The sequence below is a fragment of the Convolutriloba macropyga genome, chromosome 6 (assembly GCF_964194025.1).
Source record: "Convolutriloba macropyga chromosome 6, txConMacr16.3, whole genome shotgun sequence".
In the NCBI taxonomy this organism is placed as follows: Eukaryota; Metazoa; Xenacoelomorpha; order Acoela; family Convolutidae; genus Convolutriloba; species Convolutriloba macropyga.
Genome location: NC_134473.1, coordinates 7,350,570 through 7,377,032, shown reverse-complemented (window position 1 = coordinate 7,377,032; position 26,463 = coordinate 7,350,570).

Sequence of the window (26,463 nt, the reverse complement as noted above, 5' to 3'; positions counted from 1 at the left end):
AAATCGCTCAACGTTCTGTTATGGCGTCTTTAGAGCACGTGCATAGGCTTGAAAAAACATCAGATCTCATGTTACTTATATGGTTACTTATAAAAAAAGGGGCAGCTAACAGGCCGCTGTGGCCTAATGCGGTCCCGCTGCGATTACGCAGAAACCAAAATTATTATTATTATTATTATTATTATTATTATTATTATTATTATTATTATTATTATTATTATTATTATTATTATTATTATTATTATTAATATTATGATTATTATTATTATCATTATTCTTATTATTATTATTATTTTTATTTTTATTATTATTATTATTATTATTATTATTATTATTATTATTACTATTATTATTATTATTATTATTATTATTATTATTATTATTATTATTATTATTATTATTATTATTATTATTATTATTATTATTATTATTATTATTATTATTATTATTATTATTATTATTATTATTATTATTATTATTATTATTATTATTATTATTATTATTATTATTATTATTATTATTATTATTATTAGTATTATTATTATTATTATTATTATTATTATTATTATTATTATTATTATTATTATTATTATTATTATTAGTTATTAAAACTAACCAACCACTGGTAGTTCTGTCAGCAACTTCAAATTGATCACATTTGTTACCTCCAACTCCATCACTGTGGTGGCCCCTCGTGTGGTGGCCCCTCGTGTGGTGGCGGATCCACCCGGAGAACCTGTAACAAAGTATCCTACGTACTAATATAAACTCTGATAAACTATATACCTTATATTTATACTCCTGATGGAATGAACTCATACTCTTTGTTGTTACTTTAGTTAGATTACTATCACCAACAGGTGATAACGTGGTTGTAAGTTTTGAGTGACAGCTTTGTTACACACTGTTTCATATAGTGAAAATTGGTACTCTGTCTAAATCACGAAAAGCGTGAAAAGCTAAACGCAGTCTGCCTTAAGCTCATCGGAAGAAAGTTGCAAATTCAAGTTTTGTGCTTGCTCTTTTATTACCGTTTCGTATTCGACACGACATGGCGCAGTCAGTAATGGCAAGATCTCCCCTTGGAGTTAAATTCTTCTGGGAGAAAAGACATCAACCAGATCTAGACTGGGATAAATGGATAGCAACAGTCAAATTAACAATCATGGTTAAGGAAAATATACAAATAGAAAAATTGTTACAACCTAAACCAGAAATCGAAGACCTGGATTACCCGGCCCAACCACATTATGAACCACCGCAACCAGACGAAACCACTGCTGAGAAAAGGCAACGCGAACAGCGAAATCAAAAAAGGAGAACCGATTGGCAAAATGATTGCAAAGCGATAGAAGAAAAAGGACCAATGGTGGACAATATCCCATGGGATGACGCAGATAATACAGCAAAGAGCTTAATTTACTTATCACTAGGAGCACAGGCCACAGACATATTTCATCAAAGATTTCCCCACACGGACTTACAAAAATGCACCACAGACGCACTCGTTGAACAATTAAAAGAATCATTCACACAAAAAAGAAACGAAACACTCGACAGATTTCAGTTCTTCCGATGCCAACAAAAGGAAGGAGAATCACTCGAAGTATTTCATTCACGAATAACAAAATACGCAGCACTATGCAACTGGGAACAATTAAATTCATACCAAAACTCGCAACATTATCAGCACCAATCAGACCACTGCTGTCATCACCAGCATCTAAGAAAAAATTAGAATGGAACGAAAACCACTCCGCTGCATTCCAAAACATAAAAAATGCAACGAAGAACATAGTAGAACAAAAACATTTTAACATCAACAACGAAACGCGAGTAAAGTGCAATGCCAGTAAAGAAGGACTAAGGGCATGCTTGGAACAAAAAGAAAATAACAACTGGCAGCCCATAGCATACGCCAGTAGGTTCCTTAACAAAAATGAACAAAGATACAGCATAAATGAACTAGAATTATTAGAAGTCGTTTGGTCACCCGAACACTTCAGATACTATCTATTCGGATCACATTTCACCTCCAAACGGATCATCAAGCTTTACTTTCCGCCCTAAAAAACAATAGAGGAAATAAAACATATCAAAGCAGACTAAAAAGATGGGTCGACAGATTATTACCATTCCACTTTAAAGTTGAACACGTATCAGGAAAAAATATGGGTTTCGCCGACTATTTAAGTCGCCATCCTAATTCACCACCAACTGGTGAAAACATGAATGAAAATCACGTAATTAACATAATAACATCACTAAAATATGCGCTAGCAACAAACCAAAGAAAATCAACCAATCAGAAAGCGCGCTTAAGAAGCACACAGAATGACGTCAAAAACCATTCTAATTGGAACGAACAAAAGCAACACGCTTTTTGCCAATTCAACGCTAACAATCAGTCGCTCTCTATTACGCCTTATAAATCACGGAAATTTCAATTTAACAATTTAACACAGAATAAAATCCACCAATCTAAACAAAACATTTACAATTTACCACCATCAAAAGCTTACATAACCACACGGGGAAAACCAGATCGGGAAGCGAACGACATACCAATAACAAAAAGACCTAGAAAACCGAACAAAAAGAAGATGGAAGCACCAACTGGTAACACAAAAAGCATCACTAACACTATAGCAACGCAGACCAGACGGAAGAGACAAATAACTTAGGATTTGGACGGACACCACTCAACTCAAAACAACAGTACAGCCCATTCGCAAAGAAAAATTACGAAGAAGCCCCAGACTACCTTATAAGCCTACATAAAGTCCTAGGAGAGGAATTTATAGCGGAAGCCACCAGAACGGACCCCCAGAACCGCAGCTTACTACAGATAATACAAGACAAGGATTGGACAACACTCAAACACTTCAACCTCTACTGGCACTCACCTAAACGAGACTTAAGAGTAACACCAACAGGATGCATAATCTACGATGGCAAACTATTCATTCCGACACAACTACGTAAACCTATAATGAACGCCATTCACAGAAAACACCCGGGACAAAGTGGAACGATGCATCTCGCGAATCTAATCTGGTTCCCACGAATACACCGGGAAATTGTAACACTCACACAAAACTGCCAACCGTGTATTAAGATAGGTAAGAATTTAAAACCATTAATACCAAAAAACAAATTCTCAGAACTGCCACAACTAACAGAACCAAAAGAAGAAGTCCAATTATTATTATTATTATTATTAGTTATTAAAACTAACCAACCACTGGTAGTTCTGTCAGCAACTTCAAATTGATCACATTTGTTACCTCCAACTCCATCACTGTGGTGGCCCCTCGTGTGGTGGCCCCTCGTGTGGTGGCCCCTCGTGTGGTGGCGGATCCACCCGGAGAACCTGTAACAAAGTATCCTACGCACTAATATAAACTCTGATAAACTATATACCTTATAATTATACTCCTGATGGAATGAACTCATACTCTTTGTTGTTACTTTAGTTAGATTACTATCACCAATAGGTGATAACGTGGTTGTAAGTTTTGAGTGACAGCTTTGTTACACACTGTTCATATAGTGCCAACTGGTACTCTGTCTAAATCGCGAAAAGCGTGAAAAGCTAAACGCAGTCTGCCTTAAGCTCATCGAAAGAAAGTTGCAAATTCAAGTTTTGTGCTTGCTCTTTTATTACCGTTTCGTATTCGAAACAACATGGCGCAGTCAGTAATGGCAAGATCTTCCCTTGGAGTTAACTTCTTCTGGGAGAAAAGACATCAACCAGATCTAGACTGGGATAAATGGATAGCAACAGTCAAATTAACAATCATGGTTAAGGAAAATATACAAATAGAAAAGTTGTTACAACCTAAACCAGAAATCCAAGACCTGGATTACCCGGCCCAACCACATTATGAACCACCGCAACCAGACGAAACCACTGCTGAGAAAAGGCAACGCGAACAACGAAATCAAAAAAAGAGAACCGATTGGCAAAATGATTGCAAAGCGATAGAAGAAAAAGGACCAATGGTGGACAATATCCCATGGGATGACGCAGATAATACAGCAAAGAGCTTAATTTACTTATCAATAGGAGCACAGGCCACAGACATATTTCATCAAAGATTTCCCCACACGGACTTACAAAAATGCACCACAGACGCACTCGTTGAACAATTAAAAGAATCATTCACACAAAAAAGAAACGAAACATTAGACAGATTTCAGTTCTTCCGATGCCAACAAAAGGAAGGAGAATCACTCGAAGTATTTCATTCACGAATAACAAAATACACAGCACTATGCAACTGGGAACAATTAAATTCATACCAAAACTCGCAACATTATCAGCACCAATCAGACCACTGCTGTCATCACCAGCATCTAAGAAAAAATTAGAATGGAACGAAAAACACTCCGCTGCATTCCAAAACATAAAAAATGCAATGAAGAACATAGTAGAACAAAAACATTTTAACATCAACAACGAAACGCGAGTAAAGTGCAATGCCAGTAAAGAAGGACTAGGGGCATGCTTGGAACAAAAAGAAAATAACAACTGGCAACCCATAGCATACGCCAGTAGGTTCCTTAACAAAAATGAACAAAGATACAGCATAAATGAACTAGAATTATTAGCAGTCGTTTGGTCACCCGAACACTTCAGATACTATCTATTCGGATCACATTTCACCCTCCAAACGGATCATCAAGCTTTACATTCCGCCCTAAAAAACAATAGAGGAAATAAAACATATCAAAGCAGACTAACGAGATGGGTCGACAGATTATTACCATTCCACTTTAAAGTTGAACACGTATCAGGAAAAAATATGGGTTTCGCCGACTATTTAAGTCGCCACCCTAATTCACCACCAACTGGTGAAAAAATGAATGAAAATCACGTAATTAACATAATAACATCACTAAAATATGCGCTAGCAACAAACCAAAGAAAATCAACCAATCAGAAAGCGCGCTTAAGAAGCACACAGAATGACGTCAAAAACCATTCTAATTGGAACGAACAAAAGCAACACGCTTTTTACCAATTCAACGCTAACAATCAGTCGCTCTCTATTACGCCTCATAAATCACAGAAATTTCAATTTAACAATTTAACACAGAATAAAATCCACCAATCTAAACAAAAAATTTACGGAGGAGACAAATAACTTAGGACTTGGACGGACACCACTCAACTCAAAACAACAGTACAGCCCATTCGCAGAGACAAATTACGAAGAAGCTCCAGACTACCTTATAAGCCTTCATAAAGTCCTAGGAGAGGAATTTATAGCGGAAGCCACCAGAACGGACCCCCAGAACCGCAGCTTACTACAGATAATACAAGACAAGGATTGGACAACACTCAAACACTTCAGCCGCTACTGGCACTCACTTAAACGAGACTTAAGAGTAACACCAACAGGATGCATAATCTACGATGGCAAACTATTCATTCCGACACTACTACGTAAACCTATAATGAACGCCATTCACAGAAAACACCCGGGACAAAGTGGAACGATGCATCTCGCGAATCTAATCTGGTTCCCACGAATACACCGGGAAAATGTAACACTCACACAAAACTGCCAACCGTGTATTAAGATAGGTAAGAATTTAAAACCATTAATACCAAAAAACAAATTCTCAGAACTGCCACAACTAACAGAACCAAACGAAGAAGTCCAATTGGACTTTGCCGGCCCAGTACTCGACGAAAAACACAAAGAATCATATATATTAGCATCGGTTGATAGATACTCGAGGTACCCACACGCTAAAGTATACCATAATTGCGATGCAGAAACTGCCATCGAGTATCTCAACCAATACATAAAATTTCACGGCATACCCAGAAACATAAGGTGTGACCAAGCACAAGCATTTAAATCAAGCAATTCGAAATATACTGCAAAAACAATAATATAAAACTTATACTAGCTCCTGTGGGAGATCACAGAGCCACAGGAATGATAGAGCGCCTAATTCAAACAATAAAAAGACGCCTATCAGTGCTAAACAACGACACCAATTGGTCACAGATAACACTTGCAGACAAAATCGCTGAAATAATACAAGAAATCAAATTAATCCCAAACACAACAACAAAAATAGCACCATACACGGCACACTTCGTGAGAAAAATTAACACCCAGCTTTCCAACATAATCACAAAACCATCACACAATAACCTGTCGTACAAAAACATAAAAAATTTCTATTTAGACAAGAAGAGAGGCCTCAAACAACCAATGCTAAATGCAGAATCCATATGGAATATCGAGACCGAGCTTGATATCAGATTCAACGAAGACATCCCTGACGACGAATCTGCCTCCTACAACTCAACTCTCCAGAATGTCAAGAAGAAAGCAGCGAAACGTAAGCATACATCACCTATTAAATTTACACCAGATAAACTAATGATAACATTCGGAGATAAAACCACAACAATCAATAACACAAGAAAACAAGTAGCACGAAAAACACTCGCACGTAGAGCGACCGAACCCCGAGGCACACTTAAACCATTATGGAATATAATACCAGATGGTACAATCACAAATTACTCACCAACAACAATAACACTAGACACACACACAACCGCAAAAACACGGTAATCAGAAAAAATGACCTAGCTATAGTAAATGAAACAAAACCCAGACTAATACATTTTGTAGCATGTAAGACCGTACGAGAATACAAAAGAAATCAAGAAAAACTAAAAGAGTTTCTGTTAACAGAAAAGAAGAACAACCAGAAGACGCAAAGCAAGGAGAAACAACAAGAGCACAACCCCGTCACAACAATCCATATGGATCAACCTGTCCCAAGCACATCCCAATGGAACTACGGACAGACGGACCAACCCGGTCCAAGTGGATCGCAAAGGAACCAACCAAACAAAAATCCAAAACAACCAAGACGAAAAGGAACTGCACCAACCAAGCACACCTACAAACACAACAAAGACTTCGAGGTACGCTCAAAGGAAGCAGCCCTGGCCCAATCAAGACTCGAAAAGGCAAAACAACGCCAAAAACAAAAAACCAACTCACCCCGCATCCAATTGGATATGAAGAAATTGCAAAAGGACAAATCGGTGGAAATAATCAACCTGGCTTCGGACTCCTCCCAAGGGAGCCCAATACAAATTTTCACCTCTGACAACCCCAACGCATTCATGAACGACAATCCAAAAAGTAAAGACAACAGCCCAACAAAAAGAGACGCGAAAATTGACAAAATAATTAAAAGAATCACGAACTCACCAAAGAAGACGACAACAGAACCGGAAATGGATCAAATCATCACGATCATTCCAGCATCAACCTCAACACCAATTGGCACTAACAACAAATTCACACCACAACGAGACACTGACCAAGAAACAACAAAACCAACTGGCATAGACAACATCATCGAACAAATCCCAACACCATCAAACGACAAAACACAACCAAATCCACAAACAATCAAGGACTTAGTAGACCCACCAGAAGAACGTCAAGACACAAACACCGATAGAGACAATATGCACACGGAGGAACAGGACGACGACTACTCAACAACGAGTTCTATATCGTCATTAAATACGGCGGATATGGAAGCCCTCAGCAAGATTTTTGATTAAAAGCAAAAATAAAAAGACGAGGGGAAGTGTGATGGCAGATCCACCCGGAGAACCTGTAACAAAGTATCCTACGTACTAATATAAACTCTGATAAACTATATTACTTATATTTATACTTCTGATGGAATGAACTCATACTCTTTGTTGCTGCTTTAGTTAGATTACTATCACCAATAGGTGATAACGTGGTTGTAAGTTTTGAGTGACAGCTTTGTTACACATTGTTCATATAGTGCCAACTGGTACTCTGTCTCGTGAAAAGCTAAACGCAGTCTGCCTTAAGCTCATCGAAAGAAAGTTGCAAATTCAAGTTTTGTGCTTGCTCTTTTATTACCGTTTCGTATTCGACACGACAATTATTATTATTATTATTATTATTATTATGATTATTATTATTATTATCATTATTATTATTATTATTATTATTATTATTATTATTATTATTATTATTATTATTATTATTATTATTATTATTATTATTATTATTATTATTATTATTATTATTATTATTATTATTATTATTATTATTATTATTATTATTATTATTATTATTATTATTATTATTAGTTATTAAAACTAACCAACCACTGGTAACTCTGTCAGCAACTTCAAATTGATCACATTTGTTACCTCCAACTCCATCACTGAACCAGTGTGTATAATATCGTCATAGCCTTCCATTTTAGTAAAACTTAGACGAATTAACTTCTACCTCATAATACTGCTACTTCGGTGAAATAAGAAAAAAATATCAAAGATAAGTTATCAAAAACATGCCCACAGGTTCCTCAACAAATCAAACAAGTTTGACTTCAGCAGATTTTGCAGAATCAAAGACTATTGCAAAGATTGTCGCATCGTGGTTTTGATTCTCTGTGCTTTGAATAAAAATCAGTAACAGATTGCAAATATTCTGAACCGACACTTCAAAAATTTAAATTGCTTTGATTCTGCGTTTTGGAAACTTTTTGCAGCCGACATACACGCTAAGTCTGGCTTTGGTTTGAATGAAGAATTTTTCTGCAAAAATTTCCCCTTTTGTATCAAGCAAGAAATTTGCTAAAAGAGCTTAAACGCTGTCAATCGTTTCGAAGGCCATAGTTCAAACTTAATATTTGAAGAGAACAGCAGCAGCAGTCAAAATTATTTATAACGGTATTAGCAAATGGTATATTTAATCTAACAAATTGAAAGAAGCTGTAAGATGAGGCACAACAGAGGAAACTTACGCCACCAGTGTTTTACGCAAGAACGAAACGTGCATTCAAAAATTGGATTGCGAAACAGAATCTATACTTCAACGTTGCCTATCGGCCTTTATGAGTGAGCTAAAAACTTTTCGGTTATTACAAGTTTGCGAAATCTGAGTATAACGTTTTTATGAAACCATGACAAGACGTAGTTCAAACTTCCTTTCCAAGCTGTTAGGAACAATTTGTCACTGATTTTAGTGGGTAGCTAAAAATTTAGAAAAGCTGACTACTAACAATATCATAATGATTAAAGAGACATACAGATCGAAGAATAAAATATCAGAATGAACGGATCAGCTTCTACAATCAGATTTAGCATTTCAAGTAATCATCACACACAAAATGTGACTAAATTCAACATACCAACGCTAATTTCATGTTTTCTTGGATTATTTGCTGCTAGATAAGCCAAGAAGCACTCAATTTAAGCATTAATGCCGCTTTGCGGTAGGCTATCAATTCAATGGAGCACTCATATTTTTTCAGGGTTCTCACTTCTAAAGTCTTTTTTAATGGCCATACACTTTCCATGTTGTTTTTTTTTACCATACAAGATTCATTTTTCATTGAAGTTCCCTCTTCTGTGAACGGGAATAGCCGTCCTCACATCATTGGCTGTTGCTTTTGTTTGTTCCATATGAAAGTTAAAAAAAATTCTGGCAGATGATGAGTTGGTATGGCTTTCAGCAACAGCTAAATAGCAATGATTCAATTCAGCCTCGCACTGCTCATCGGCGTTGTTTTTGTCCTGGTAAAATTTTCCAGACACAATATATACCTCTGGTTGATTTAGATTTGTCTATGAGTTGTTTTTTCGTTGTAATACAACTTAATTCGGCATCTAAATTTGTTGTCAGTATGACGACTGCTACCAGAAATCTTTCTTTGGAGAACAATAAGGGGTAGTAGCAGTAAGAACTTGTTGTTCGAAATGTTGCCTAGAACAAAATTTGACAAATAGAAAACACTCCTTCGTTTAATTGTTAAAAACAAAACAGAAACTCGGATACATTTTCTTTTTATTCCCTTAGTGAGAGCTTGATGATCGTCTGTTCAAGCCAGTTTCCAAGCATTACTCAACCTGAATGGAGTTCGCGATTCTTCCGGGGTACTTCCCCAGAATTTGCGCTCGTTTTTTGTTTTTTTGTTAGCTTGCGGTTTGAACTGGCGCGGCAAAAAATTTCTGGTTAAAAGCTGTTGTTGCTTAACCGCTACCGGTAAGCCCACTTTTTCGAGCATAATCTCCGCTAATTGATTGAAAGTTTCTAAACGAATTAAACTCTGTCTAATAGTTTTTAAGTGCTGTACCGTCTGCTTAGTTTCGTAAACAACAATTTTTACAACGTCAGATAAGGAAATGATCTAAGAACAAAATCTTAAATGCTAGGGCGCTAGAAAAGCATAAGCGGACCCGTGGAATCTATATGGATAATAATTTATGAAATGAGAGGTCAAAAAAATTGATTGTGTTTTTCGTGATGAAAAACGAATTGAACTCAAATTTGCATCCGTAGCTTGCCTGCTACAGAAGGTAACTTAAATGGCACTAATTTAGTTTTTCGGTTATTATTATGTTAGCCTTCTTGTTTCGAGGCCTATTATTATGTTGTCTTTCTTTTTTCGAAGCTTATTATTATGTGGGCTTTCTATTTTTCAAGTATGAAAAAGATCAACTAACTTTTTTCACGTTTTCAGCAAAAAGCAAACAATAAAAGAAAACAAAACTAATTTTTTCTGGGAACAATGTTCCAGGATGTACAGCAATCATAAGATTCTGTTTGACAGTAACTTCCGTATAGGGAAATTTCGAATAGCTCGTGCTAAAACTTAATGCACGTGCAACATTATTATTATTATTATGATTATTATTATTATTATTATTATTATTATTATTATTATTATTATTATTATTATTATTATTATTATTATTATTATTATTATTATTATTATTATTATTATTATTATTATTATTATTATTATTATTATTATTATTATTATTATTATTATTATTATTATTATTATTATTATTATTATTATTATTATTATTATTATTATTATTATTATTATTATTATTATTATTATTATTATTATTATTATTATTATTATTATTATTATTATTATTATTATTATTATTATTATTATTATTATTAGTTATTAAAACTAACCAACCACTGGTAACTCTGTCAGCAACTTCAAATTGATCACATTTGTTACCTCCAACTCCATCACTGAACCAGTGTGTATAATATCGTCATAGCCTTCCATTTTAGTAAAACTTAGACGAATTAACTTCTACCTCATAATACTGCTACTTCGGTGAAATAAGAAAAAAATATCAAAGATAAGTTATCAAAAACATGCCCACAGGTTCCTCAACAAATCAAACAAGTTTGACTTCAGCAGATTTTGCAGAATCAAAGACTATTGCAAAGATTGTCGCATCGTGGTTTTGATTCTCTGTGCTTTGAATAAAAATCAGTAACAGATTGCAAATATTCTGAACCGACACTTCAAAAATTTAAATTGCTTTGATTCTGCGTTTTGGAAACTTTTTGCAGCCGACATACACGCTAAGTCTGGCTTTGGTTTGAATGAAGAATTTTTCTGCAAAAATTTCCCCTTTTGTATCAAGCAAGAAATTTGCTAAAAGAGCTTAAACGCTGTCAATCGTTTCGAAGGCCATAGTTCAAACTTAATATTTGAAGAGAACAGCAGCAGCAGCAGTCAAAATTATTTACAACGGTATTAGCAAATGGTATATTTAATCTAACAAATTGAAAGAAGCTGTGAGATGAGGCACAACAGAGGAAACTTACGCCACCAGTGTTTTACGCAAGAACGAAACGTGCATTCAAAAATTGGATTGCGAAACAGAATCTATACTTCAACGTTGCCTATCGGCCTTTATGAGTGAGCTAAAAACTTTTCGGTTATTACAAGTTTGCGAAATCTGAGTATAACGTTTTCATGAAACCATGACAAGACGTAGTTCAAACTTCCTTTCCAAGCTGTTAGGAACAATTTGTCACTGATTTTAGTGGGTAGCTAAAAATTTAGAAAAGCTGACTACTAACAATATCATAATGATTAAAGAGACATACAGATCGAAGAATAAAATATCAGAATGAACGGATCAGCTTCTACAATCAGATTTAGCATTTCAAGTAATCATCACACAAAATGTGACTAAATTCAACATACCAACGCTAATTTCATGTTTTCTTGGATTATTTGCTGCTAGATAAGCCAAGAAGCACTCAATTTAAGCATTAATGCCGCTTTGCGGGAGGCTATCAATTCAATGGAGCATTCATATTTTTTCAGGGTTCTCACTTCTAAAGTCTTTTTTAATGGCCATACACTTTCCATGTTGTTTTTTTTTAACATACAAGATTCATTTTTCATTGAAGTTCCCTCTTCTGCGAACGGGAATAGCCGTCCTCACATCATTGGCTGTTGCTTTTGTTTGTTCCATATGAAAGTTAAAAAAATTCTGGCAGATGATGAGTTGGTATGGCTTTCAGCAACAGCTAAATAGCAATGATTCAATTCAGCCTCGCACTGCTCATCGGCGTTGTTTTTGTCCTGGTAAAATTTTCTAGACACAATATATACCTCTGGTTGATTTAGATTTGTCTATGAGTTGTTTTTGCGTTGTAATACAACTTAATTCGGCATCTAAATTTGTTGTCAGTGTGACGACTGCTACCAGAAATCTTTCTCTGGAGAACAATAAGGGGTAGTAGCAGTAAGAACTTATTGTTCGAATTGTTGCCTAGAACAAAATTTGACAAATATAAAACACGCCTTCGTTTAATTGTTAAGAACAAAACAGATACATTTTCTTTTTATTCCCTTAGTGAGAGGTTGATGATCGTCTGTTCAAGCCAGTTTCCAAGCATTTCTCAACCTGAATTGAGTTTGCGATTCTTCCGGGGTACTTCCCCTGCAGAACTTGCGCTTGTTTTTTGTTAGGTTGGGGTTTGAACTGGCGCGGCAAAAAATTTCTGGTTAAACGCTGTTATTGCGTAACCGCTACCGGTAAGCCCACTTTTTCGAGCATATTCTCTGCCAATTGATTGAAAATGTCTAAAAGAGTTAAAATCTGTCTAATAGTGTTTAATTGCTGTACCGTCTGCTTAGTTTCGTCTGCTTAGTTTTGTAAACAATAATTTTTACAACGTCAGACAAGGAAATGATCTAAGAACAAAATCTTAAATGCTAGGGCGCTAGAAAAGCATAAGCGGAGCCGTGGAATCTATATGGATAAAAATTTTTGAAATGAGAAGTCAAAAAACATTGATAGTGTTTTTCGTGATGAAAAACGAATTGAACTCAAATTTGCATCCGTAGCTTGCCTGCTACAGAAGGTAACTTAAATGGCATTAATTTAGTTTTTCGGTTATTATTATGTTGGCTTTCTTGTTTCGAGGCCTATTATTATGTTGTCTTTCTTTTTTCGAAGCTTATTATTATGTGCGCCTTCTATTTTTTAAGTATGAAAAAGATCAACTAACTTTTTTCACGTTTTCAGCAAAAAGCAAACAATAAAAAAAACAAAACTAATTTTTTCTGGGAACAATGTTCCAGGATGTACAGCAATCATAAGATTCTGTTTGACAGTAACTTCCGTATAGGGAAAGTTCGAATAGCTCGTACTAAAACTTAATGCACGTGCATCATTCGAACTTCACACCTCCTTTAATCCTTTTTATCAATAAATCTAGTTAAGAATTCAAAAAGTTTCAAAGCTCAAAAGTTTCATCAACAATCAACAACAATTGCCTCATTTGGAATCTGGGATCTTGACATCTTTACATATTGCTCTTTGTCTGTTCTGTAAGTTTTTTTTCAATGTTCTATTCGTGAATTAGCTTCCACGGGCTTTTGAAAAAATTGTCAAGCCAATCTCGCCCTCAATACGGATATTTGATCACTTCTGAGAATAACTTAGAGCCTGACAGTCCATCTGTGAATAGTATTGCGCAGTTTCTAGGACATCAAAACCAACTGAGTTTTTTTCTTTTTTGTACATAGAGCCCAGCCATCAAAATCTGCAAATAATTACTTTATTCAAATAATTAATTTTAATAATTAGAGATGATATTTTTGACAGATATATGTTCCTTGTTGACGCCTGAGCAAATTAATATACTTAATTTGTACTTCTTCAACTTTCAGACGTCTCTCAGTGATAAACATCAAGCGTAGAGAGATGTTTGTAAGTATAGAGGCCATTTTTAGAGGAATCTGTACTCCTAACGAAACTAACGGAAAAATTAGAAAAAAAACACAATGCCGCTTGAATGGCCAAATCTGTATTAAAATTTTAAATGACCAAGAAAAATTAAATTTGATCACCACAAATTTCAAGAAATGTCATTTCTAGAAGAGATTCTAAAAGGTTGAGAACTTCAGAGTTTAGAAATGAAAGAAAACAAAGATAAACCTCTCAAAAATGATTATCTTGCTTAAAGACGTCAGGACACCTACGTAAAGATAACATGAAAACCAAGAAAAAATTGCACTAGCATTATCATTGCCGAATGGGTCATGTTTATAAGAGTTCTGAACAAGTAAACTGAAGATCAACTCTCAAAGATAACCCAGTTTTGCTCTGCATGACCAAACGGAAAGAAAAAGTGGCGAATTTTTTTTTTCTTCAAATGAATGTTTTAGAAACATCCAAACAGGTTCAGAACGTCAAAAGAACAAATTGAAATCAGCTTAGAGAGAGAAAAAGATTATTTTTGTGAAGAGTATTTGTACCTAAAAAAGTTGATTGGAAAACCACTAATAAAGGCGCAACAGCACTTTAAAAGACAAATGGACCATGTTGATATTTATTCTGAACGAGTAAACTAATAAACAACTGTCAAAGATTTCCCAAGTTTGCTCAGCGCTATGCAGAATAAGAAAAAATGACGACCTTTATTTTCCAGAAATGATTTTTCTAAAAATTTCTAACAGTTTCTCAACTTCAGAGGAGAAAAAAACAAAATCAGCTGAGAGAGTTTTTCTGAGAAAATTTGATCTGTTTTAGAGCTGTCTGTATACCATTTTGATACGATCATGTCTGTCAGTGTTCTGAATGTGTATGTTAATAATCAGTGGTCAAAGATTACCCACTTTCAAAATAGCTGGCAGAGAAAATGAAAAATTGACTCTCACTTTGACAAAAAATGAAATGTTTTCAACTATTCCCCAAAAATTTCAAATTCAATGGGAACTTTTGGCATAATAGCAGTGAAAATAGTTGGCTCTGTAGGGGAACAGTAAAAAAACAAAAATGAATATCTCAGGCTCATGGTATCTTCAAACTTCGCATGTTTTCTAGATTAGCGTTTTTTGATGTATAGAGAAAGCTTTTTTCATACTATAGTATATACAAGCATACTAATTTCTTGTAATTTCTCACTATGACGCTTTTCCCAATAATAACCAACAATTTCGAAACGTTAGTGTCCGAACTGTAATTATTTTAGAGATATGTTTTCTAAACTAGAGAATCTGCTTTAAAGGATTCAGAACAAAAAATATAGCTAACATGAGAACCAAGAGAAAAGACAAAGTATCATTTGAATAACAAAAAATGTCGTGTCCACAAGTGGTATGAACAAATGAATTAAGAATAAATGGTCAGAGAATACTCAATTTAGCTCTGAGTGCCATAGAAAACGAAAATTTGACCGCAATTTTTTCAACAATTGCCTTTTCTTCTATGATCCTTGACCGAAGCAAAATTCGACGGAGCTTTTGGCTTAATAGCAGTGAAATTAGTATGATCAGTTTAAAGAAAACTATGAAAACTATGAAAACTATGAATTTATGAAAACCAGTTTAAAGAAAACTATAAAACTGAAGTATCTCAGAATCAAGAGATCTCAAAATTTTGCAGATTTCCTGGCAAAGAAAAAAAATCGACTTTTGGCGAAAAAAATTTATTAAGAAACTTCATCAGTGTCTTCATCAGTGGAGCCTACCATACCTTATTTTGATCATTTTTGCCGTTACGCGTTTAATGGTGACAACCAACAGGTTCACCACGTCAGAGGTCCGGATAAAAATCTTTTTGGAGAAAAAATTGCAAAAATGAAAAAATGAAAATTGAGAAAACAAAAAACTTTACAGGAATCAAAACAGCAAATATAGCTAACAGGGAAGTGATCATGAAAAAAGGCAAAGAACAATCTTAATAGACAAGATTTTTGAAACAAGTACACGAACGTTCAATTTTCTTTCGAAAATTATCCGCTTTTGTTCTTAGTCACCCAGAAGAAATAAAACTGACCATCAAACTTCCAAAAAACTGATTTTTCTTCTGAAATCCTATAAACTCTCCATAAATTTGAAAGTTTATTGAATTTTACGCATAATTACACTTTTAGTAATATGGGAGCCTACTCTGCTTGTCCTCTTTTGCTTTGTTAGACACGCTTAATAATGGTAACTAACATGTTCTGAATGTCAGAAGATCGAAAAAAATTCACTTTAGGGAGCTATTTTTTTAAAAACTTGATCTCTGTTGGAGGCATCGTTACATCTATAAAAGATTGATAGGAAACAAAAAACAAAGACAAACAAAATTTAATAGTTGAAGCGGTCATTTCCATGAGTTTTCTGAACCAGTAGACAACGATTATTCTTCAACGAGTTTTCTGTTTCACTCTGGATGGCCGCGAAAAAGTAAAGTAGACCAACCCTTTTTCCAAAAAGGACTCCTCTCAGTAAACACTAAAAAATTTTTCAAATCCGACAAAAATAAGACGTAATTTTTGGAAAAAACAGATTCAGCTGAGGAAAAACAAAAGATATATCATAGAGGAGACAGTACACCTAATAGAGCTCAACTGCAGACCAGGAAGAAACACAAAACACCTTTTTAATTGACAAATCGGTCATGACCAGAAGTTTTCTGAGCCAGTAGGTTGGCGATCAGTGGTCAAAAAACCAATCTGCCCTGAATTACAACAAAAACTGAAAATTGACTAACATATCGAAAAAAAAGAAACTCTCCTCAACTGTAATCAATTTTTCACTGTTAAAAAAATTCCTCAGTTTTGAAATTCTCCTCAACTTTGAGCTTATTTTCAATATCAATTTTCGTTACAATTGAGGGAACATCATAATGTCCAAAAAAATCATTAAGCTTCTACAATTAGAAAACCTTTCATATCAGAGTTTTTTTAATTTCCTAGACAAAAGCTTTCTTTTACTGGAGCCTACAAAAATCATTTTTTCTTTTATGTCTCAGACAGACCTACTAGCAGTTACTAAGAGGTTCCCATTGTCGGAAATGAAATCTAATTTTGAGGCTTCAGTGCACCCAATAAAGTCTACAAAAACCGAGAAGATGGACGCAATAGCTTTTTAATAGTCAAATGGGCCGTGGTAATAAGTATTTTGAAAGAGTTAATTTGCAATTAAGGTCAAATATTACCCAATTTGGAACTGCGTGACCGAAGAAAAGTCAAAACTGCGAAACTCTATTAAAACACTCAGTATCTGTTTTAAAAAATTGGCAAAACTTTAGCATAATTGAATTAAAAACGAAGTTTTTGTTGAAGGAACACTAAAAAAACAATTGGAGGCCTAAATATCTCTGACTCATGGAATCTCCACATTTCATAGAATTACAAAAGGTTTTTTCATATTGGAGCCTCTCAACCCTATATTTGTAAGCATTTCGGAAATTGACACGTCAGATATTGATAATCAACAGGTTCAGAACGTCAGAGACCCGAAAAAAACAATTTATAGAGATACTTGGCAAAAATGGACAGACTTTAGAGAAGTCAGTTCAGCTAAAAGAGCTAACAAAAACAAGAGACAAGTAAAAGTCCTATTTTAGTAGACAAATAAATATCATCTAGTTAGAGAAGTGAGTAACGCTATTAAAACAAACATAAAAACCAACAAAACTGAAAAATTACCATTTGATAGAAAAATCTGTAGTGTTCAAACGTGTAGACTAATGATTGTTTGTGTGGAAAAAACACAATTTAGCTCTGGGGTACTGCAAAAAAGTACTAATGACAGCATTTTTTTCAAAAAATGATTTTTCTTCAACTTCGATAAAAATTAGATAATTGACAAAAAGTTATCATAATTGCAATGAAGTTCAGTAGAAAAAAAACGCCTTCAAAACTTGAAGAAAACTAATTATCTCAGACCACTAGAGTTTCGGAATTTTGCCGATTTTCTGAAAATTGTCTACTACTGGATCCTTCTATAACTGTATTTTTGTGCCTTTCCAAATTTGAAAGGTCGAATAATAACAACCAACAGATTGATAGCTTCAGAAACCAGAATTTTTTTTATTTTTGAGAGGTATTAACAACAAAAAGCCTGAATTAAGACGTAGTCAGTGCACCTAAGAAAGCTAGCATGAAAAACCAGAAAAAGACAAAATAGCTTTTTAATATACAAATCCGACGTGTTCCCTACAAATAGGCTAACTACAAGGGGTCAAAAATACAAAATTTTATCTTGGGTGACAAAGGAAACTTAAAAAGGCACCCTCTTTAGAAAAACAAGATGAAAATTCGTTTAAAATTTTTACAGTTTTCCAAAAAAAATGAAACTGTACGATACTTTAAGCATATTCGCACTGTTAATTGTTGGTTCACATGATGGATCACCATGAACCAAGGTTCAGGAATTATATAACAATATGAGAGCTTTGAGAAAAGTTTCCATGATGCAAAGACAAAATCTGTGACATCTTAGACATGTCTACTAGCGGTAATTAAAAACTTCCGAACGTCAGTGCCCCAAAGCAACTCGATATAGAGAACTACCTTCGAAAGTTTAGATCTCTTCAAGAGGTGTCGGTACAACATTTAAATGTTACATAAAAATCCATAAAAGAAGACATGATAACCTTTTAATAACACTATCGGCCGTTTCAATAAGTATTCTGAACAAACAGAATTGCAGTCAACGATGAAAAGTTAGCAGAATGTGCTCTAGATGACCGAGGAAAAATTAAATGCGAATACCATTTTTTTAAACAAAAGAAGTTTTCTTCAAAAACTCTTTCAAGGAAAAACAAAAATGACCGCCATATTTGTTTTTAAAGTACTCGAGAATAGCATTTTTTCAAGAATATCAAACCCAAATACAATAATTAGTTCACTTGCATCAAAAAACATAGCTTCAATTGATGGAGCACTATAAAAACATGTCGAAATTTGAAGATCTCAGACCTCTAAAGTTTCCAAATATCGCAGATTTTCTAGAGTTTTCCTAAAACTGGAGCCACCTCTTCGTAGTCGTTTGTGCTTTTTTCACATTGACACGTTGACTAGTTTTGATAACCAACAGGTTAAGAACGTCAGAGGCCCAGTAAAACAATTTAAAGAGAAAGTTGCCAAAAAGGGATTTATTTTAGAACTAATCAAGTAAAACTATTAGTAAAACTAATAAAACTAATCAAGAGAGAACGGAAAATGTTTGAAATGTCCAAATGAGTAGAAAGTTTTCTCTGCTGAACTAATAAAAAGTGAAAATGACCACGTTTTTCTTTCACATATGTGTTTTCTTCAAAAAACCCAACTTGTACACAAATTTGATAGTTCACCAATTTTTATTCAATTGAAAAGGAAAAATTAAGTTCAGATGAAGGAAAATATAAAAACGATATTCTTGACCAAAACCAAAACTGTCAATAGGTTTGTTAACAAAAGACTTTCATCAAAAAATTTCATCCATTTCTCCTGCAGTTGAAACTCGACAGAAACTATATGCAAAATGACACTGTCATGAGTTTTGTCAGTTGAAGGAACAACCACGAATTGGAAAACAATGAATATCCCATTTGGTGAAACTTATGATTTATTAAATATTTCTACGGAAAAACACTTTGATGCATAAACAAACAACTAAAGACCCAAAAAGTTCAAAATCTCATCTTCACGAGATCTTGAAGCATTCTGAAGAAAAGTTTTCGATGCATAGTTAACAATTTTGTTTTACTGGAGACACCATGTCCAAAATTATGTGTTTTTTAAACGTAGATTTGTCTACTCGTGAAAACTGAGAGAAGTTGTGTTTTTCAGGAATCAGTACTCATAATTGAGTTAAAATGAGAGCCAAAAATTTCCTTTTTTCATGCTAATTTCAATGTGTCAATAAGTGATCAGAAAGACAATGGTCAGATGCGACAAATTTTCGCTCTGTGTTACAGAGAAAAATTAAAAATTCATCGCAATATCTTCAATAAATTGATTTTCTTCGATAGTCTTCATTTTTTTTAAACAAATCTGTTGAAATTTTTAGCTGAATTGCAGTGCAAGGTGTGAAAACAGTTGATTAGACACCCAGTGACCTGAAAAAGGTAAAATATCTGAGATTCATCAGAACTCTAACTTAAGAAGAATTTCTAGAGAAATTTTTTTGACTCATCAACATCAGTTCAATGATGCTGAAGCTCACTATGCCTTTTTTCCGTGCTGTCTCAACTTAGATAGGTGCACTAAAAATAATTGACAGGTTTCGAAAGTCAGAAGAGCAAAATGAATCCAACTTAGAGACCTGTTTGCAAAACAGTAAGGTTTCAGATGAGTCCGTAAATCTTTTAAAAATAACATAAAACCAATCAAACAAGACACAATAAACCTTTTAATAGCGCTATCGGCCGTTTCCATTAGTAATCTGAACAAACAGAAAAACAATCAACAGTCAAAATTATCAGAATTTCGTCTGGGTGACTGATGGAAATTGATTGCGACCAACTTTTTTTTGAAAAAAAAGACTGGCTCTTCTTCAAAAACCATTCCAAGAAAAGGTGAAAAAGACTAACCAAATATACTTTTTCATCAACAAGGTTAGCTGGTTTTCATAATTTGAAACGGGCAGAAAGAATTTGCTTACTTGCATCAAAAAAGTAAATTCAGTTGACGAAACACTAGAAAAAAGTAGAAACATAGAAATCTCAGACTCATTGGTTTCCTAAATTTTGAAGATCTTCTAAAGATCTCCTCATACTTGAGCTTCCTATTCCTATATTCTTGTGCCTTTTCGACTGTGACACGTTTAATGTTGATAACCAACAAGTTCAAAAAGTCAGGGGCCCGGAAACAATAATTTATAGAGATTGTGGCCCTTTAATACAGCTAAAAAGCTAATATTAAAATCATGAAAAAGAAAAAAACGCCATTTTATAGACAAATCTTTTGTGTTTAAAGACAACACATGTATGATCTGGGTTACTGAGAAAAAGTAAAAATCAACACATTTTTCTACAAGAGTTTTCTTCAAAAGCTCCAAATTTTTTTCAAAATAAGTTAAAGAAAATTCATTATAAGTGCTATGAAAAAAGCAAGTTCAATTGAAGGAACACTGTAAAAACCAAAAGAAATTTGAATATCTCAGAAAACTTGAATATCTAATCAAACATGTAAAGCAATAAAAAACGAAATTCCATTTTAATAGACAAGATTTCTGAAATAACTACGCTTATGGTCAATGATCGAAGGTTACCCAATTTTGCCATGAGTCTGCGAGAAAAAGTACTTTTTCCAAAAAAAAATGTTTTTTTTTTTTTAAAAAAAACTGATTTTCTGAAATCCAAAAAAAATTCTATAGAAGTTCAGAACTCTATAGAGCCTTTCGCATATTTGCATTGTTTGTTGTCGGTACAGATGAACGAGCCTCGGAGGGACCCGAAAAAGTTCGAATTTTGCAGATTTAAGAGATCTGTAATATTGCAAGAGCTTCGAGAGAAGACTGTATGGTACAATAACGGTCAATGATGAGAGATTACCCGATTTTGCTCCGAGTAACCCAGAAAAAGAAAAACTGATCACCGCTTCTTCTGGAGTCCTACAATTTAGCCGAATTCAGAAACTCTGGAACTTTACGCATATTTGCACTGTGCTAATTGTCGGCGCAGTTGAAAGAACACCATATGGACCCGGAAAAGCTTCAATATTTCCCAACTAAGACACGTGTACTAGTGGTATCCAACAGGTTCTGAACGTCAGAAATTCAAAATGAATCCAAATTAGAGACTCAATTAAAGAATAGACACTTTTTCAGAGGAGTCTGTACAATTTTTAAAGCTAACACTCAAACCAAGAAAGGAAAACACAAAAAAAATTTTCTTAGAGAACCATTTCAGCCGTGTCCAAAAAGAATCTGAACACATAGAATAACAATCAATGGTCAAAGATTATCAAACTTTGCTACGGGTGATCGAGAAAAAGCAAAAATGTCAATATAATTTCTCTTCAAAAAATGAGTTTCGTCAGAAAATTCCATCACGTTTTCCAGCAGTTGAAACTCGACATAAACTATGGGTTCAATTTCAGCGCCAATTGCTGCAATTGAAGGGAAAGCCAACGGTCTGAAAACATCGAATATCGCATATTGGTGAAACTTCTAATTTTAGAAACATCTCTTGGGTAAGCTCTTCGATACATACGCAAACAACTAATGAGCCAAAAATTTCCAACATCTGATTTTCATGAGATCTTTAATTTAGTAGAATTTCCGGAGAAGAGTTTTTAATGCATAGACAACAGTTCTGATATACGGGTGACCATCATACCCAAATTCTTGTTTTTTCGTCTCAGACTTGTCCACTAGCGAAAACTAAAAGCAGTTGTTTTTCAGGAATCAGTACACCTATTTAGGTTGACATGAGAGTCAAGAAAGAATAATAAAACATTTTTTGAAGCCAAGTCCGACATATCCAAGTCTGATCAAAATGAGTAGATTGAAGATCAACGGTCAGACAAGGCAAAATTTTGATCTGGTGACCCAGAAAAAGTTTAAAAAACATCTCAATACGTGTTTTTCAATAAATTACACTTCTTGAAAAACGCTCACATTTCTTTAGAAACTTGGATTCGCGGGAACATTTAGCTTGATTGCACTGCAAAAAATTAGTACAGTTGATCAAACAACCGATGACCCAATACTGTAAAATCTCTCGGACTCAAGAGATATCTAAATTTAGAATAATTTCTAGACAAAAACTTTTAGAGACATCATCAGCAGTTCTCCGATACAGGAGCTCACTACAACCATTTTGGAGATTTCTCAGATTAGATATGTGTTCTTTTGGTATCTACCAGAATCTGAACTTCAATGGGCCAAAATGAGCTCAACTAAAAGACATATTTGAAAAACAATAGGATCTATTTTAGGGAAGTCAGTACACCTTTTATAGCTAACCTACAAACCAAAAAACGAAGACACAATATACCTATCGACCATGTCTGCAAGTAATCTGAACTTTTAAACCCACAAACAACGATTACAAAAAATTGCTCCGACTGACAAAGGAGAAGTTAAAATGACAGATTTTTTTCAAATAAATTTTGTTCAAATAAAAATTTTACAGAAAAAGAAAGTTGACATAAACTCATACAATAATTTCAGTGTGAAGCGTCTTTAAAGTTGATGGGACAGCCTAAACTTAAAAAAACACTGAGTATTAAATTTATGAGATGCTTTTTTTTACAAAAAATTTCTAGAGAAGACTTTTCGACATCGAGAGACAACGAGACAACAGTTCTCATTCACTGAAGCCCATAATACCAATATTTTTTCGAGTTTTCAATTTAGATCCCTCTACAGGTGAACAAAAACAATTTGCGAAGGCCAGAGAACCAAACTAAAAAATTTAGAGATGTTCTAGAGCCCCGAAAAGAGAGACAATACCATTCCAGTAGCCAAATTGTTGACCAAGAGTTTTCTGAAGAAGTTTTTTTTCTAAAAATCAATGATCAAAGATTACCGAATTTTGCTTTGGATGACCGAGAAGAAGAAATTCTAATTAGAACTTCTTTCAGTCATTTTTCACAAGTCCTAACAATCTCCTTAAACTTCGACGAAAGTTCACCGGATCTTTTTGTTGAATTTTAGTGCGTGCAGTAACTACCGTTGAAATATCAGCTTAAAGACACTAAAAATTTCAATTAACGCAGAATCAAGAGATCTCTCAATTTCGAAGCCCGAATCTTTTCTTTATTTGAGCCCACACTTTTATTTATACTTCTTCAACTAAAAGACGCCTACAGTTATAATGGCTATCAGGTTCTGAACGTAATAGGGCCAGGAAACCAATTTAGAGGAAAAATTTAGGAGCAAAAAGACAATACCTTTTGATAGCCAAAAGATCCATAAGTGTTCTAAACAATTACACAAACAATCAACGGTCATAGAATATCCAGTCTTGATCTATGTGGTTGAAAAAACACTAATATTTTTTTCCAAAGTACTTCTTCTCCATTAAAAAACTGACTTCTAAAATCGCAGCCGCATGTTGTTTTCCGAATAAAAATTACAAACAATATCATACGCATCCCGGCTCAGTCACTAATACCCTCTCAACTGTAATTATTTGCTATGAAGTGACGTTATAATCAACTGCACTGAAGTGATGCAAGCGCAAAAATTTATTTAAAAAATTTTTAGAGCAAAAAAATGGTCGCTTGTCAAGTTCTCTTTGATCAGTCAATATTAACCTTTGCAACTCATTTTTAACCGTCAAAAATTTTGGTCCAGTTTCATTGCAGTGACCCACCTTTACCCGACTGTTTTCGTTTTGAGTAAAATTTTTATCCAGTAACTGTTAACGGCCGCTTATAGCAAAAATTAAGATCTGAAACATTAATCTCAAGTTTTCCAACAGATTGACATATGGAAAACCTGCACAAAGCTGAGACTGTTGACGAAGCAGTTTTGGCAGCAACTCTTGATTCACTTTGGCAGCTAAATTCACTTTGGAAACCATCTCCATTAAATAGTGTTTTAAGTTTTTCCTTAAGACCAATGGTTGCCTGCTTACTGCTTATCAAATATAGAATTAAAACACTCGTATGTAGCTCTTTTTAAGTCGCAAGAAAAGACTGTGAAGTGAAGAAACCCAGAAATTACATCCAAACATTATGAACTAGTGAGAGCATTTGGCAGGATTGCGATTCATCTCCCTTTCTAAAATTTGCTTTGAGCGAAATAACTTTCTATTTACCTGCAAAATATTGTACTCACAAGGCTCCGTTGTTTACAACTCTGAACCTCTCTAAACGTTAGAATCCTTTCACCTGACATTAGTTTTCATATCTTTTTCTAGCCTTTTTCTTTTGTTTGGAGTTTTTTAAAACCTATTCAATGAAAAGGTCACTTATAGCAAAAAATGTCAGTATTTACAGAGCTGAGGAATCAATTCCGGTGATCAACTCTGGGTGAGCTAAAAATACTTTGTACTAATTCTTCGTAAAAGCTGTCATTACACTTTTCGTACGCAACCAGTTTTCGTGCGACTGTCAGCTTCGGCATAAGTGTAGCAGTAGAAATACTGGATATACACCTGCATTCAATCAGAGACTGAGAAGACACTATTCTCTTTTATATAGAGAGAACTCCACTAACTGTATTCAGTCTAATAATTAGATACACCGTCTGTATACTCTTGACTCCGGTGCTGTACTTTAATACCACCGTAAATATAGAAATTATCTTCAGTGTTTTACAGAGTCGGTTAGTCTGAGAGATACAGGTAAGCTTACTTCGCGCGCAGAAATAAGTAACCCTAGCTTTTTATACATTAAGGCTGTAAAAGGAGCCCACATCGGGTCTGCCTTAACTGGTGCGACCAGTGAGTTGACAAACTCTAATGGTAAAAAGAACTCACACAAAACACACTATTCTCTCTTGAGAAAAAAACATAGAACTAGATTACATAGTATTTTACGTTTTGCTTACGTAAAACTTCAAAAAAAGGGGAAGACAAGCCATTTAAAAACGAAACTATTGATATTTAATTTCAAACATAAATAAAAGGGATCATCACGTTGATCAATTTTCCTCTAACGTCCCAACATATTCGGACGAATTATAACTTCATGTTCTTCCACAACAGAACGAACGCTTGACACGCAAAATCTTACTATTTGAAGTTAAACACTATCAACACAAACATGAATTAAACATACTCTTAAACACAGCAAAACAACTCAAGTACCACTACTTTACAGCGCAGCAACAGCCTCTCATCTCTTCACCAGAAAAAGCATCACAATTTTCACGAACTGCTTTTTTCATATTTGGATGAAATTCATGGAGCTCAAAACACAAAGTGCTCAGTTATTCTCATTTGAGACCCACTAACAAATACATATACCTCTCTCACGTACGATACTTTATTTAATACACTATTTGATACACTATTTGAAATCCTTCACGGAGTATGGTCAGAAATACAACCTTCGGACAGGGAAGATGTGTTTCGTAAATCTTCCTGCGACTTTCTTGAACGTCTTGCACCCACCCTTAACGTTTTTGCGTCACAATCACGACAAGAGAGCGTATACAAAATAGCTCGACAGGAAATAGAAGGTCACCCACCTTCTTAAAATGAACATAAGATGCAGACCTAAACAATGAAGAAAGTGTTTACTCACTCACACTTTTATCTTGGTATATACACAGATTTTGGAACAACTTAGTAAGACACATCTTTCCAGCCACAAAACTGATAGCAAACACTTTTTAATAATGATACCTAAACTACCTAAGACACTCCATTATATTTATGACCCAGATTCGTTTCCACAGAATTTTATAAACATTCCGAAGTTA